Source organism: Ips typographus, linkage group LG2, assembly GCF_016097725.1.
Source record: "Ips typographus isolate SLU linkage group LG2, UJ_Ityp_2.0, whole genome shotgun sequence".
Classification (NCBI taxonomy): domain Eukaryota; kingdom Metazoa; phylum Arthropoda; class Insecta; order Coleoptera; family Curculionidae; genus Ips; species Ips typographus.
In genome coordinates, this window is record NC_138423.1 from 23,307,573 (window position 1) to 23,322,694 (window position 15,122).

At 35.5% G+C, this 15,122-nt stretch overlaps 1 protein-coding gene across 2 annotated transcripts in view; it reads left to right on the forward strand.

Moving 5' to 3' along the window:
* Nucleotides 1–11,490: 11,490 nt before the first annotated feature.
* LOC145724411 (uncharacterized) overlaps nt 11,491–15,122 on the forward strand; it is an 84,286-nt gene continuing 80,654 nt past the window's right edge. Inside the window, exon 1 of one of the 2 annotated variants that reach the window (XM_081972688.1) lies at nt 11,491–11,647. The gene's annotated coding sequence lies outside the window, so the exon portion shown is untranslated. Of the gene's footprint in view, nt 11,648–14,506; nt 14,662–15,122 lie in introns of those variants that run through there. The other variant, XM_081972689.1, reaches the window with a different exon arrangement.

Consider the following 15,122-nt stretch of genomic DNA (forward strand, 5'->3'; position numbering starts at 1 on the left):
TCATTTTGGTTTCACTCACTTTTCAATCACAATGGTTTATACCGTAATGCACGGAATCTGGATCGTCCAGTTCCCTTTTCCTTTTTTTCCTGAATTGATTTCTGTCATAGTCGTGCAGATGTGGTAAATGAAAGGAGGAAAAGTCGCCCTCCTCTGTGGCTTTATGCGGAACGGTCAAGTGGTATTGTCTGATATTTTCCGAGTATTTGCCTGAAAACTTGATGAATTAAACAACTGAAAAACTGAATTGTGATGGCAAATTACCATGGATAAACCCTAAAGTTAGTGCAGAGCAAAAACCAATTAATACTGATGATATTAGTACAAAAGTCATTATTAGGGGATACTTTCAGATGTACTGTTATTTGACAGTATGACTTGAAGTTTCCAGGTAATTTTGGCATTTAGGTGGAAAGGTGTACAAGACTGTTCGTAGTTTGTGATTGATCAAGAAGCTGAAAGCTGCTTTTTTTTGACCAATCACAAACTACCCACTCTGTTTCTCACTTTGTATCAAAGAAACCAATTAAAAAAAAATCAAATATTTCTTTCATTTCTACCTGATTGATGTCGGCCCTAATAATTCAAAGTAGGTGGCTAATTAAGTTCTACATCTCCGTATAAGTTGATGAAAAGTTTCGAAACCTGTGTTGACACCCGAAAACACTGAAACCAGCTTTTGATCGGGTTAAAAACCGATTACTCAATCGTTTTTCAGTACAATTGTGAAAGTTTCTTGTTTTTGGACTTGACATATACACTACACGTCTCACTAGTTTTTTTCGGTCCTATTTCGATATGATTAAATTATCATACAATGATCGATTCAATTTGGCACAAATTAAGATAAAACAATACGAAAATATGTATCGAGTTAATTTTGTGACCCAAATAATGACCGACTTAATAAATCGTTCAAAACAATGCAAAAATTATTAAATTTGATTAGGTTTTTAAATGCCAAATTTAAAATACAAAAAGCATTTAACTGTCAAACTACTAAAACTAAGCTACTTGGGAACAGTCGATTGTAACAGTTAACACAAATCAGTTGAATCAGAGAAGTCAAATTTAAAATAAAAAAACTACTACTACTACTACTTTTTCAGGTTATGGTATAGGATGTTTATATTAATTAATTTATGAGGATTCTAAAAATGCGCCCAAAACAGTAATTTTCTCACCAAGTGAGTTTTATAGGCAATTTTGTCCCTGACTCTCCTTTCAAACTGTTTCTGACGGTTCAAACTTTGACAACCCTTTTCTCCCTGACTGTACCAATATTCGTAGTGTTTTTTCATGGTTATTTATAGGAAATTTAATGAGGATTCTAAAAATGTGCTAAAAACAGTAATTTTCTCACTCCAAGTGAGTTTTATAAGCAATTTTATCCCTGACTCTCCTTTAAAACTGTTTCTGACGGTTCAAACTTTGACAACCCTTTTCTCCCTGACTGTACCAATTTTTGTAGTGTTTTTTCATGGTTATTTATAGGAAATTTAATGAGGATTCTAAAAATGTGCTAAAAACAGTCATTTTCTCACTCCAAGTGAGTTTTATAAGCAATTTTATCCCTGACTCTCCTTTCAAACTGTTTCTGACGGTTCAAACTTTGACAACCCTTTTCTCCCTGACTGTACCATTTTTGGTAGTGTTTTTTCATGGTTATTTATAGAAAATTTAATGAGGATTCTAAAAATGTGCTTAAAACAGTCATTTTCTAACTCCAAGTGAGTTTTGTAGGCAATTTTGTCCCTGACTCTCCTTTCAAACTGTTTCTGGCAGGTCCAACTTTGACAACCCTTTTCTCCCTGACTGTACCAATATTCGTAGTGTTTTTTCATGGTTATTTATAGGAAATTTAATGAGGATTCTAAAAATGTGCTTAAAACAGTCATTTTCTAACTCAAAGTGAGTTTTATAGGCAATTTTGTCCCTGACTCTCCTTTCAAACTGTTTCTGACGGTTCAAACTTTGACACGGCTTTTCTCCCTGACTGTACCAAATTCTGTAGTGTTTTTTCAGGTACTTAGATAGGAAATTTAATGAGGATTCTAAAAATGTGCTTAAAACAGTCATTTTCTCACTCCAAGTGAGTTTTATAGGCGATTTTGTCCCTGACTCTCCTTTCAAACTGTTTCTTGCAGTTCAAACTTTGACAACCCTTTTCTCCCTGACTGTACCAACTTTTGTAGTGTTTTTTCATGGTTACTTATAGGAAATTTAATGAGGATTCTAAAAATGTGCTTAAAACAGTCATTTTCTCATTCCAAGTGAGTTTTATAGTCAATTTTGTCCTTGATTCTCCTTTCAAACTGTTTCTGGCAGTTCAAACTTTGACACCGCATTTCTCCCTGACTGTACCGAATTTTGTAGCATTTTTTCATGGTAATTTATAGGAAATTTAATGAGGATTTCAAAAATGTGCTTATAACGGTCGTTTTCTCACTTTAAGTGGTTTTGACAAGCAATTATGTCTCTGACTGCCAAACTGTGTTCAAAAGTTGCAAAAATTCGGGTTTAGGAAAGTTTTCTTGTAGTATTCGAAACAAAACGTGTTTCTGAGATTTATGACAGTTTTTTGGACAGTGGTCACGTGACTGCCTAGCTAAATTATCCCCCAAAAACCACGTGATATCTGATACTAATGTCAAAACTGTCAAAGTTTGCTCATTTTTGTTTGGTAGTTATTTTTAGGTTAGGTTAGTGTTTTTGTTTGGTTAAGTGTGGATTTTTACGTTAATTTTTCAAAGAAAATGGCGCCAAAGCAGTGAAATAGCAGAATTAAAAAAAAATTGTCATTGTTTACGCTGAGCAAACTAAGCAAACTAATACTTGGCAAGAAGAAGAATCACAAAATGTTGAAAGCATTGAAATCCATTATAAAATATGATATGGCATTGATAATCAACCAAAAGCACATTTTAAAAGATTTTTTTAGTGCAAACGGTTTTCTTGCATTACCTACTACTAAAAAGCATTTTTGGTGGTAATGTAATCGTTCTGACGTTTGTCCCTCATCAGACAGTTATCACGTTACAGCACTCATCGTACCCAATTGAGTGCCACGTGACAATTGTCAAATTTAAGTCACATATATATAGTCAGAACACATATAGTCTTAGAAGAAAGTTATCATAGGTACATGATGTAAAGTTGTTTCTTAAGACTCACTTATTCATTATTATTTAATTAAATTCATTTGTTCCATCCATCAATTCTATGGCAAGTGTCAATGGATTGGAACTACTTTCTAACTAACTAACCTAATACAGGGTGATTCCTGTGAAAATAACTCGTCAATACTAAAAGTGTTTCCGTCTTCGTCTACCCCATTGATTTGTATGTATTCTTCTTATCATTGATTTCTATGTATAAATAAATTAATGATAAGCACAACACAATTATAGTGTATTGTAAGTTTTTGACAACGGTAAGCTTTTTAGTGACTCTGTATTGAGCCAGTGATGAGACTGTGACGTTTTAATAACAATTTCTCACGAGAAACCAGTGAAATTTGGCAATATGTGATCAGCTGTCAAACGACGTCATATATGAACCTTTTGGCTGCATTGATTTGGAAAGCTTTCTCCTTATAATTTTTGTTTTGATAAAACTTGCTCCAATATGGATGTTTTATACTAATTGACCATCTGGTGTTGCGCACAAAGTATTGACCTAAAACAATAACATTTTGGATATTTTCCTTGTATTTAACTGTATTTTTTTAAAATTAGCAGTATCAAGAAATAAAGTTTACGATGGTATTTTAAAATATAAATAATACAATATTTTATTTTATTTCTATTCTGAAAATGTTCTTCTAATTATTATTATCAAGAAAATTATTATTCATGATTCTTCTTGAAGTGATTTTCTTATGATCTAACTTAATCAAACAACCGTTGTCAATATATCAACTAAACTTAATAAAATTAATAGAAATTAAGAAAAACCTTACCAAACCAGTCTTCTCGCGCTTAATCCGATTTTACAATGTAATAAGGCGTGTGTGCATTCAAGTTGTTTTTATTTTCTTTCACCTTTTTTCTTTTTTATTCGATTGAGGTGCGGGTATGTGCAATAATTTGTTGGCCAATGAGCACCGCATTTGGACTGAAACCAAGAAAAGTGAAATGTTTACATTTTAACCAATTTCTGTAAATGGTTGATTGCAAAATTGACAAAACCGAAAGTTTTTACCTGAATAATAAAAAAAGTTCAGTTGTTGTAGGTGTGACTGGGTAAACCAACTTAAAATTCTCAAACCTCATCGGTTGATCACATGTTATTTATCAGTGGCAAAAATGATCACCAAACTAGGTCACAAAACATACGAACCACTCGCTTTTCGTTCATTCTTGAGAATTAACATGTATTTTTCATGCTATATAGAGTGGCCCAACAATGAGTAAATCATATATCAATCATTTGAAAACAAAACCGCCAATTTATTTGTGCAGGTCAAGTGTAACCAAAGTTATCTGTATGCCTAGACAATTGTCAAGTAGCCTCGAGGACGTTTACAGTTTGGTTTAAGCAACAATATGTAAATGCACTTAAGGTGCGCTTTAAAAAAAAACCAGGAAGAAATGCATCTCACGTTTCTTGCATTCTAGTTCTTTTTTTTCGACACATAATTTATTGACTAAGTATTAGTAAAAGGATTACATAAGAACAGTTGCAAGTGGCTCAAGTAAATTGTTAACCTAAAGGAAAATGTTAGTGAATCATGCTGCTGGTTGTTTACTATAAAATTTCGAAAAATGTTGAAAAAGTAAGTATTTTGATTTTGCGTAAACGTCAGCACAGTGAGCAGGCAAAAAAGCAGCTTTCAGCTTGCTGCTTTTTTTTTTGAATTTACACAAATGTGGACTCTCATCGAATTTGCTGAATTGTGAAATTTTTATACAATTTTCCATCAAATAAGAACACTATAACCTCACTTAAAAATTTCAAAAAATTAAACAAACTTACTTATTGTAGTATTAACCAAAACAACCCTGCCATTAACCTTGAATTATTCTAATTAGTAACAAATTTTGCAACTGTTAATGCGCTGATTAGGAAACCTGAATATTATTTCCTAATAATTGTCGTAATTTCACTGTTACAAACTTGGGTTAACTTTTATAAATTGACGGTTAACGCGACCTTAGAAAAATGACCCTTAAAAAACAAACATTTTAACAAGTATTCATTTAAATTTGAAATTTGTTGTAATGATTTATATAACTGTTTTAATTTAGTTAATTACTTATTACTGATTTTAAAATGAATGTTGCCAATACGGTTTTCAGGCAATAAAAGTATATTATAATATATTATGCAGAATGTTTGCTAAGTTGAAGAGTTTACGGTTTTGAAAATTTGGAATATGTTTTGACAGTCAGAATGATTTTTTTTTCGTATAACGGTAAAATTGTACACCAAACAAAAGAATTGTTTACACAAAAGTTGTAGAATTTGTTCTAAAGATTTGAACGCAACTTACTTTAATTATTCAGGACACCCTGTATATTAACTGTTGAATAGACCATGTCGAGCCGATTTCAACGATATATGGATTGTTGGATTTATCTGGAATACTTTTCCCAAAAAACTGAAACAAAAAACGAGTATTAACGGACGAGAAGTTTGGTCTGTCACACTTTTTTGGGACATCCTGTACAAATTCAAGTAAGTGGCATATTCAATTATTTACAAAAAATTCAACAACTTTCGCATAAACATTTTATTCTAAAATCATTAACAAGAAAGTTAAATGGGGGCCGTTTATAATGAGACACCCTGTACCTACTGGTTTGCCTTCTTCAAAACTGCATTATTTAGGATCACGTGACTGTTAATTATTTTTTTCTAACATCATTTTTTTATCGTGTTAAAATTTGAAATTAAGTAGTTTCAAATTATTTGGGTCACGTGACTGTTTTATTTTTTTTTTTCAATTTCAACTTTGACAGATTTAATTTCATGTTCCAAAAAGTTTTGAAATTCAAAATGGTACTTACTAGGGTCACGTGACGGTTGTGACTATTCTTTAAACTAAACTTCTGCAATTTGAACTTTCACCGTTTAAATTTGATATTCGAGAAAAGTTTCAAATTCAAAACTGCATTATTTAAGGTCCCGTGATTACCTTAATGGTTCTTTAACTCATTTTTTACATTTCGTACTTTGACAGATTAAGTTTCACATTCCAGAAAACTAAAACTGTATTTATTAGGATCACGTGACTGTTTTAACCATTTGTAACCCATTTTTTTCAATTTGAAGTTTGACAGTTTCAATTTGACGTACAATTTCTATTCTATTTGAAGGGTGTCATAGAAGGAGAAGGAAAATAATAATCTTCACCAACTTAACACTCCACTTTATTGAATCCCTTCGAATTCAATGTAGAATCAAATATAACAGATTTTTGTAGGAACTAACTAGAAAATGATTGAGATCGAAAAACGTAAGCATTGAGCAAGAATCGTCCATCTTGTGTTGTAATCCTGAGTTAAAGTGTCTCGTCATCGCCCTGAAGTCAGGTCCTTGCGTCCTATTCTTCTTTTTGCTTCTTGCCGGCTGACACTGCTGACAGTGTCGCCACAGTACCCCCCGTCCAGCGACAAAGTCGCGAAACGAACTGTTTTCCTTGTCTTAGCTGGCAACGTTGCGGGAGATTTTCGAACTTCTTCAAGGCGCGCATACGAATGTTCGGACTGGATCTGGAAATCATCTGGCAGATAGGCGGGCTTTAGGCGGTCTATTGTGATGTTGTCACTACGATTGCCAAGGTCAATCTTGAAGAACTTGTCACTTCTGGAGATAACACGATGGGGTCCAGAGTAAGGCGCTGTCAAAGGTGGTTTTACTGCATTATTTCGCACAAAAACATGGGAACAACTTGAAAGGTCCTTGGAGATAAAAGTTTTAATCTTGCTATGATCAGATGCTGGTCTAGGTTGAAGTTCTAACATTGTTGCTCTGAGTTTGCTGACCAACTCATTTTCGTTGGCTGGTTCAGTGGATGAATTTAGAAATTCTCCTGGTAGTTTAAGAGTGGTTCCATAAACAAGCTCAGCTGGTGAACAATCAATGTCCTCTTTGAAAATGTTTCGAAGACCCAATAAGGTTATTGGTAAAACTTCAGTCCAACGATCCGACTTGGCTGCAATGAGGCTTGCTTTAAGGGTCCTATGAAAACGTTCAATAAAACCATTTGCTTGAGGATGATATGATGTTGTTTTGATGTGCAGAATACCCAAGAATCTGGAAAGTTCTTTGAACAAGCTTGATTCAAATTGTCTCCCTCTATCCGAAGTAATCTTGCTGGGTACACCAAAACGCGATATCCAAGTAGAAATAAAGGTGGATGCAATGGTGGTTGCTGACATGTCTTTAATTGGAACTGCTTCGGGCCATCTAGTGAAACGATCCATCATTGTTAACACATAACGAAAATCACTGGACGATGGCAATGGTCCAACTATGTCGATGTGGACATGGTCAAATCTGTAGTCAGGCATAGAAATTTTCTGGTGAGCTGTCTTAGTATGTCGGTTGATTTTGGAGCGTTGACAGTTGAGGCATTGCCTACTCCAAAGGGCTACTTCTTTCTTGATGTTTCTCCATACGAAACGACTGGTCAGAAGCTTGATGGTTGCCTTAACACCGGGGTGAGAAATTCCATGAAGCTTTCTGAAAATACTAAGTCGATGTTTTTCTGGGATATAAGGACGAAATTTATTTTCAAAAACATCACAGTAAAGTTGAACATCAGTGCCTGGGATTTGAATCTGTTGAAGATTTAAACTGGAGTCAGTAAGCAGCTGGTTTAGTTCTGCGTCGTCAGTCTGATCTGCAGCTATTGCTTGGTAATTAATCTGAATATCTTCAATACTCGAGATTTCAGGTCTGGAAAGGTAGTCTGCTACTATGTTGTCTGAACCTTGAACATGGCGAATGTCAGTGGTAAATTGTGCAATGAAATCTAAATATCGAAACTGTCTAGGAGTGCACTTGTCACTTTTTTGATAGAAAGCAAAAGTGATTGGTTTGTGGTCAGTAAAAACAGTAAATCTGCGGCCTTCTAACATGAATCGAAAGTGTTTAATAGCAGCATAAATGGCGAACAGTTCTCTGTCATAAGCACTATACTTAGCCTGAGCAGTATTTAACTTCTGAGAGAAAAAAGCCAATGGTTGAAGTTGATCATTGTTCTTTTGTTGTAAGGAGGCTCCTACAGCAAAATCCGACGCATCTGTAGACAGAATGAGTTGAGCAGAAGGTAAGGGATGTGACAAAAAGGTGGCTTCAGCGAGGATTTCCTTACAGCTCTCAAATGCCTTCACTGCAACATCAGTCCAAGTTATTGGTTGCTGTTTTTTCTGCTTACCTTTAAGTAAGTCATGTAATGGTGCTTGAAGCTCAGCAGCCTTGGGAATGAATGAACGGTAGAAATTTAACATCCCAAGAAACCGTCGAAGTTGCTGAGTGTTGTTGGGCTTGGTAAAATTCCGTATAGCAGAAAACTTCTCGTCTGTTGGTTTGATGCCCTCTGCCGAAACTTCATGACCTAAGAAAAGAACTTTATTTTGGCCAAAAACACATTTTGACGAATTTATTAAAATTCCATATTGGCATAAACGTTCGAATACCATACGTAAATGTTCTAAATGTTGATCGGCTGACTCAGAGGCAACAAGGATGTCGTCAATGTAGACAAAACAGAAATCCAAGTCACGGAAAATTTCATCCATAAACCTCTGAAATGTTTGAGCAGCGTTTCTGAGCCCGAAGGACATGTACACAAATTCGTACAGACCAAACGGTGTTGTCACTGCAGTCTTATGTATATCATCAGCAGCAATCGGTATTTGATTGTAAGCGCGAACCAAATCCAGGGTGGAAAATAGTTTCTTGTTGGCCAATCCATGAGTAAAGTCCTTGATGTTGGGGATCGGATAAGAATCGTGAACGGTACGAGCATTAAGAGCTCGATAGTCTCCACACGGTCTCCAAGAAGTGTCCTTTTTGGGAACAAGATGCAAAGGTGAGGACCAGCTACTTTTTGATGGGCGGATGATTCCTTGTTCCAACATGGATTGAAACTCCTCTTTGGCGATGACAAGTCTGTCAGGTGCCAAACGTCTAGGGCGAGCTGATGCAGGTGGGCCAGGGGTAGTTATAATGGTATGAACAGTGTTGTGTTTGGCTTTGGAGTGTTGGTTGCGTGGCTGGGTAAGTGATGGAAAATTTTTGAGAAGTTTGTGGTACTCTGTAAGGACAATCATAGTTTGAATGAAAGGACCGTAAGAATTGGCATTATTTCCAATGGTTGATAGGCCAGTTGTCCTGTCAAAGATTGCGAGCTTTCTGCTATCTACAATAATGTTGTAAAAAGATAAAAAGTCGATTCCCAAAATTGGATGTGAAACATCGGCCACAAGAAATGTCCAACGAAAGCTTCTGCGAAGTCCAAAGTCCAAGGTGAAAGTACGCTGTCCGTAGGTCGAAATTTCTGAGTTGTTGGCTGCCAAAAGCTGGTAATTGGAGCGAGGACGCCTTCCTTTAAGCAAAGTGTATGGAAAAATGGAAACCTCGGCGCCGGTGTCCACTAAAAAACGAATTTTTGATGAATTGTCAGTCACAAATAAGCGGCGCGGGTTTGAGGAGGGTAGAAAACCCGCCGCTACTGGTTCTCCCCCCTTGAGTTTTCCGAGATAGTGAAAGAACATGGGCTATTACATTTTTTTGCTTTATCACCGAATCTGGAATGATAATAGCAAAGAGTACTTTGGTTCGAGGCCCTGTTGGTTGTCGTTCTCTCTGATGTCCTAGATCTGGAGCGTGGTTGTCTATGACAACAACTTTTGGTCTCCAATCTGTCCAGACGCTTAACAATTTCAGCCAATTGTTTGTGTATATCAGAATCTACACTAGAAACTGTACAAGCTAAAGATGGTGTACATACCTCATGAATTTTGTCAGCTAATTTGGCTAAGTTGTCTAGTGACATACCTTCCTGAGTGGTTAGAATTGTCTGAATCTGCTGGGGAAGTCTTCCAGTCCATAATGTTCTGAGAAAGTCCTCTGGAAGGGAAGTTGGTGCTAAACTCTGCAGCTTCCTGAGGTACTCGGATGGCTTTCGATCACCCATTTCTTCCTGTTGAAGAAGCTGGTGGATTTTTTGGTGTTGAGAAGCGGATAGTCTCTGTATGAGTTCCTGCTTAATAGTTCCATATTGATTGGCAGTAGGAGGTTGTGCTATTAAGTCACGCACGAGTTGGACTTGGTTAAAGTCTAGGTTAGCCACAACAATATTATATTTGGTGTTGTCATTCACAATACCACTAATAGCAAACTGACTGTCTAACTGAGCAAACCATAGTGCCGGTTCGTTTGGCCAAAAAGGTGGTACTTTTAAGGATACTCTCTCTACCATGTGGGTAGGAGCTGGTGCTGCAACTGAAGGTGATAGAGATGATGAAGTACCTTGTTGTTCCGTAGCCATTGTGGTGCGAGAGTTGTGAGTTTTCGAATGGTTCAGCGTTCTAGAACGTCCAAAAAGTAAGTCTGACTCTGGCTTGTAGATTCTTTTGTGTCGGGGTCACCAATGAAGGGTGTCATAGAAGGAGAAGGAAAATAATAATCTTCACCAACTTAACACTCCACTTTATTGAATCCCTTCGAATTCAATGTAGAATCAAATATAACAGATTTTTGTAGGAACTAACTAGAAAATGATTGAGATCGAAAAACGTAAGCATTGAGCAAGAATCGTCCATCTTGTGTTGTAATCCTGAGTTAAAGTGTCTCGTCATCGCCCTGAAGTCAGGTCCTTGCGTCCTATTCTTCTTTTTGCTTCTTGCCGGCTGACACTGCTGACAGTGTCGCCACATATTCTTCAAGAAGTAGGTGCAGAAAAATTTAAATTAAGTAAAATTAGGTTAGGTTAATTTAAAAAAAAGTTAGGTCGGATTGTGACGAACACTGACTATTGCAAACATGGCAGATTTCTGTCCAAGTCACGTGTACTTTTCTGGTGTAAAGCGTTTGTACCAATCTAATTTTACCGATTAACCTAACCTAAGTGGCTCTAATCTAAGATTCATCCAGTTTCAAAATTTTAGCCTAATCTAGTTTTAAAATTTATTATGTATCATAATGAACCACATAACCTTAACCTAACCTATTTTTTTTAAAAAAAAAACCTTCATATTTTATTGATTTAAAGTGTTGTAGCTAAAATGGCAATATCGAAATAAAAAAAAGAGAACAACCCAGTCTGGTCAGACGATCATCTCCACGATCGGATTATTAGAAAGTAGTACCCTAGACTGTGACTGACACTAAGAATTCTTTAGTACCGTCCTTTCGAGTGGCATGCGACGACATATTATATGCAACCATTCTCATTTTCAGTTCACCGTTATTTCACGTACCAAGTGGTACCGATTTCTTTTCACTCGCGGACTTGTACTAGTACAACTTTTCTAGTACTTTTTTTTCCAATATCAAATTGGGCGCAATGTTGTGACTCGGAGTGATTGGTCGCGAAAACTGTGTGATGAAGTGAAACATTCTTGCCGTCACTGGAAGTGCCACACTTGGATAGTACCGGAAAGCACCGCGTGTGAATACCACAACAAAAACAGTGAGTACTCTCATTATTATCTAATCAGACAGACCTTGAAAAAAAAACATTTTCAAGCAGGTTAAAGCTGTTCTAGCAAATGCGCACGAGTACCGCATGGTACCTGTGCATGCAAATAGGAAAAGAGTGAGCTGGAATTCGCTTTAGTAGTACCAGGCGCAATCAATATCAGTGGTTAATTATTAAGACAGCTTTGGAAATCAACAAGAAATATGTTAATTTTTCTCTCAGGTTTAGTTCAGATTTAGATGGTTAGAGGGCGTTATATTAATAAGTGAAGCTCAGGTGAAAAACTTTACTTTTATAAAATGTAATAAACCCTGCAAGTTTCTTAAATTGTGTTATACGGGATGAGAATGGGTTAAATGGTTAAGTTGTCTTATAAATTCTACCTTAAACTAACCCTAGTTTAATATACAGGGTGTTCGAACTTTTATGATACAACACAAATAGATAAATTACCAAACTAAAAATTTTAAAAATTTTGTGTTAGTGTTGTTTGAAAACTTTCTTTAGTTTCTCCGCCTACAATGTCTAATTTTGTATTAAAACTCGATGAACCTCCCGTATCTCAAAAACGAAGTATTTCAAAAACAAGTTGAAGATTTTTCATTATTTATTTGTATACCTGGTGATAGACTATTAAAAGATATGACTATTGATGAAATTAATGAATTAAATCGATTTTAATTCTCTAACTCAAAAATGTTGTTTTGTACAAAAATAGGTCAGAACAAATTATAATAACAGTAATACAATTGGGTTATAAAATATCAAATAATTAAACATCCTGTATATTTGTAACCAAGCTTTTTTGAACTAGGTTACAGGTACCTACAGATATCGAAATCCCACGGTAAGAAGAGAGAACTATTGCAAATCAATGCTCTAGCTACACTTCCTGACAAATTGGTCACGTGACCAACTGTTGAATGACGTTACAGTAGTCATTCACCCTGACATATATCACTTACAATTTGTATCTATATCTTTGTCTAGAACATTGATTTACAACTGTTCTCTCTGTTTTTTTATAGGATTCCTATTCATAATATTGAAATTTCCATACTTGTATAGCAAACTATGTATAATTTATAATTTATACATAAAACCGTTTAACACTGGTTGACCTAGTAAGTGTACCTACTTTTAAGATTTTGCATTTTGTTTTATTTTTTCTAATAGACTAATGAAGTCTGATAAATTATTTTGAACGTTCCAAATTTTATGAAAAACGAAAAAATAAATTAAAAAGTAAAATTTTATTAGAAAATCACTTTTTTTACAACCCTGTATTCTAAAAAAAATAGTATTCTTTAAAACTGTAAAAAATGAAAATTTGTTGGTTTTACTTTGTGAAGCAAATGAATTAATAAATATGTTTTTTTTTTCAAGCGGTCTAAAATAAGCCTATTGTGTACCTGTACTGCCGGCGTAGAAAGGCTATTTCATATCCTAGGAGGTAAAAAAATAATGTCCAGAACTTGATCCAGACTAAATCATTGTTTGTTTGTGATTGGTCAAGAAAAAGCAGGAAGCTGAAGCCTGCTTTTTACCCACTGTGTTGAGATTTACACAAAAGCTGCATACAGGACTTACGATAAGTGAGCATCTAAAAATAAATAAGTAGTAAAAATAAACTGTCAAAATGATTCGTCTGTCGTTTCAAAAAAGAAAAACGTTTTTCTGAAGTTAGGTAATAACTTTTTTTTCAAGCGGTCTTAAATAAGCCTATTGTATACCTGTACTGCCGGCGTAGAAAGGCTATTTCATATCCTAGGAGGTAAAAAAATAATGTCCAGAACTTGATCCAGACTAAAAGGGTTGCATTTAGAAAAAAGCAGATGAAATTAATGCAACACTTACTTTGCTTTGATTGGCTTGTCAGGCTTGGCTCTGCAATACAATCCTTTCATGTTCTTATTCTGAAATACAGTTTTCCTGAAGGTGTCAGGGCTAAATTTGTGATCAAATTCAAAATCAACACAAACGGACTCACACAAAAAGACAACAAAAACTGATTGACACAACACGGCTAATACGATAACAACACGAAGCTATTTCCAAAGTTGTCTAACAGAGGGCGTATCATGGCTGTCTAGCGTCATCTGTCGATTACGGTTACGCGTTCCGAATTTACACGGAACGCGGTTCTTGAAAATAGGCTTTCAAAAATGTTATCGGCCATTTGCTCTGATTTTCTGGCTTCAAATCTCCGTTGTTCTATGAGAATGATATTTTTTCAGTAACCGTGTATATTTACCAGTCCGAATTAATCGGTTAACCTGGCTAGGAAACGATACACATCCTATGTTTACCTTATTACGCTTTCGCTGTGTCATCTGTCAAAAATCGTGATGTCCATGGCACACTAATTCAAAATTCAAACACCTTCCTCTTCCTCACGTCTTCCTCTTTCTACGCCTAATAACATAATATACTATTTTTGGCTTAAGAGTCTTGAGTTTAAAATCAAAAAAATACTGTGAAGCATCAACAGCGCTTCTCAAACAGTTTTTCCAAGCCGGACATAGTTTTTTCACATTTTTTCCATTAATGTTCGCAATTTTACACCATCACCACCAATATGTCAAGGCTAATCAAATAAAACACAACTTTTAAATCGTGATCATCTTTTATGTTAATCCGCACCGTTAACCTTTTATGTATGCCGGATTTTAACGGGTTAAAACAATTTAAAAACGGTTTACCTTACTTTTGAGTAAAATAATTGATAGTAGGTGATACCATGTAATGGGTATTTACGGAAATTTGTCGTTAATACCCATTCTAACCTTGAATTTTTCTATTGTACGTCGCGCGGGTGTGCGATTGAGGTCGGTGCAGTGCGGTTTTATTCGCTTAATCAAATTATTACTGCTCACTTTTTTCTCTTCTCACTGTTGACTTTATTTTGTAATAACGCGTGTTGGTCAATAAGTGATACCTCGGTCACTCAAGGATCACATTCAATTTTTTGATGTCAGAACTGTTTTGTATACGGTGTTATCTGGGTAAGTCATCGTTGTATTATTAGTGTAAATTTGCTCAAATCTGTTACGCCAGTTTAAGAGTCACGTTTAAATTTTTTAGAGTGCAAATGAGAAGATTAGCGGTTAGGTTAGGTCAAAATAAGAAACGTCCTAAGCCTAACTTAACCTAACCTAACTTTAAGGTAGAGCTCGAATCAGATGAGAAAAGGCCACCGCATCATCAATGACGCAGTTTTTAAAACTATTTCTTTCTCCTTCTACAGTTGCCGTCGCATTAGATATAATCAGAGGCGTCCTATTAAAATATTCCCGAAAATAAATTGTTAAGCGGTCAAAAAGCCACTTGGCAACGTAGTACGGTTTTTACTTGGACACAATTAAAACAGATGCGGCAGCGGCCAGGGACAGATGGACCTTTTTATATGCTTTTACTAGCCGGCACTCTAAACGGTGTTGCCAAGTTTAAAAAAATGTAGTGGCGA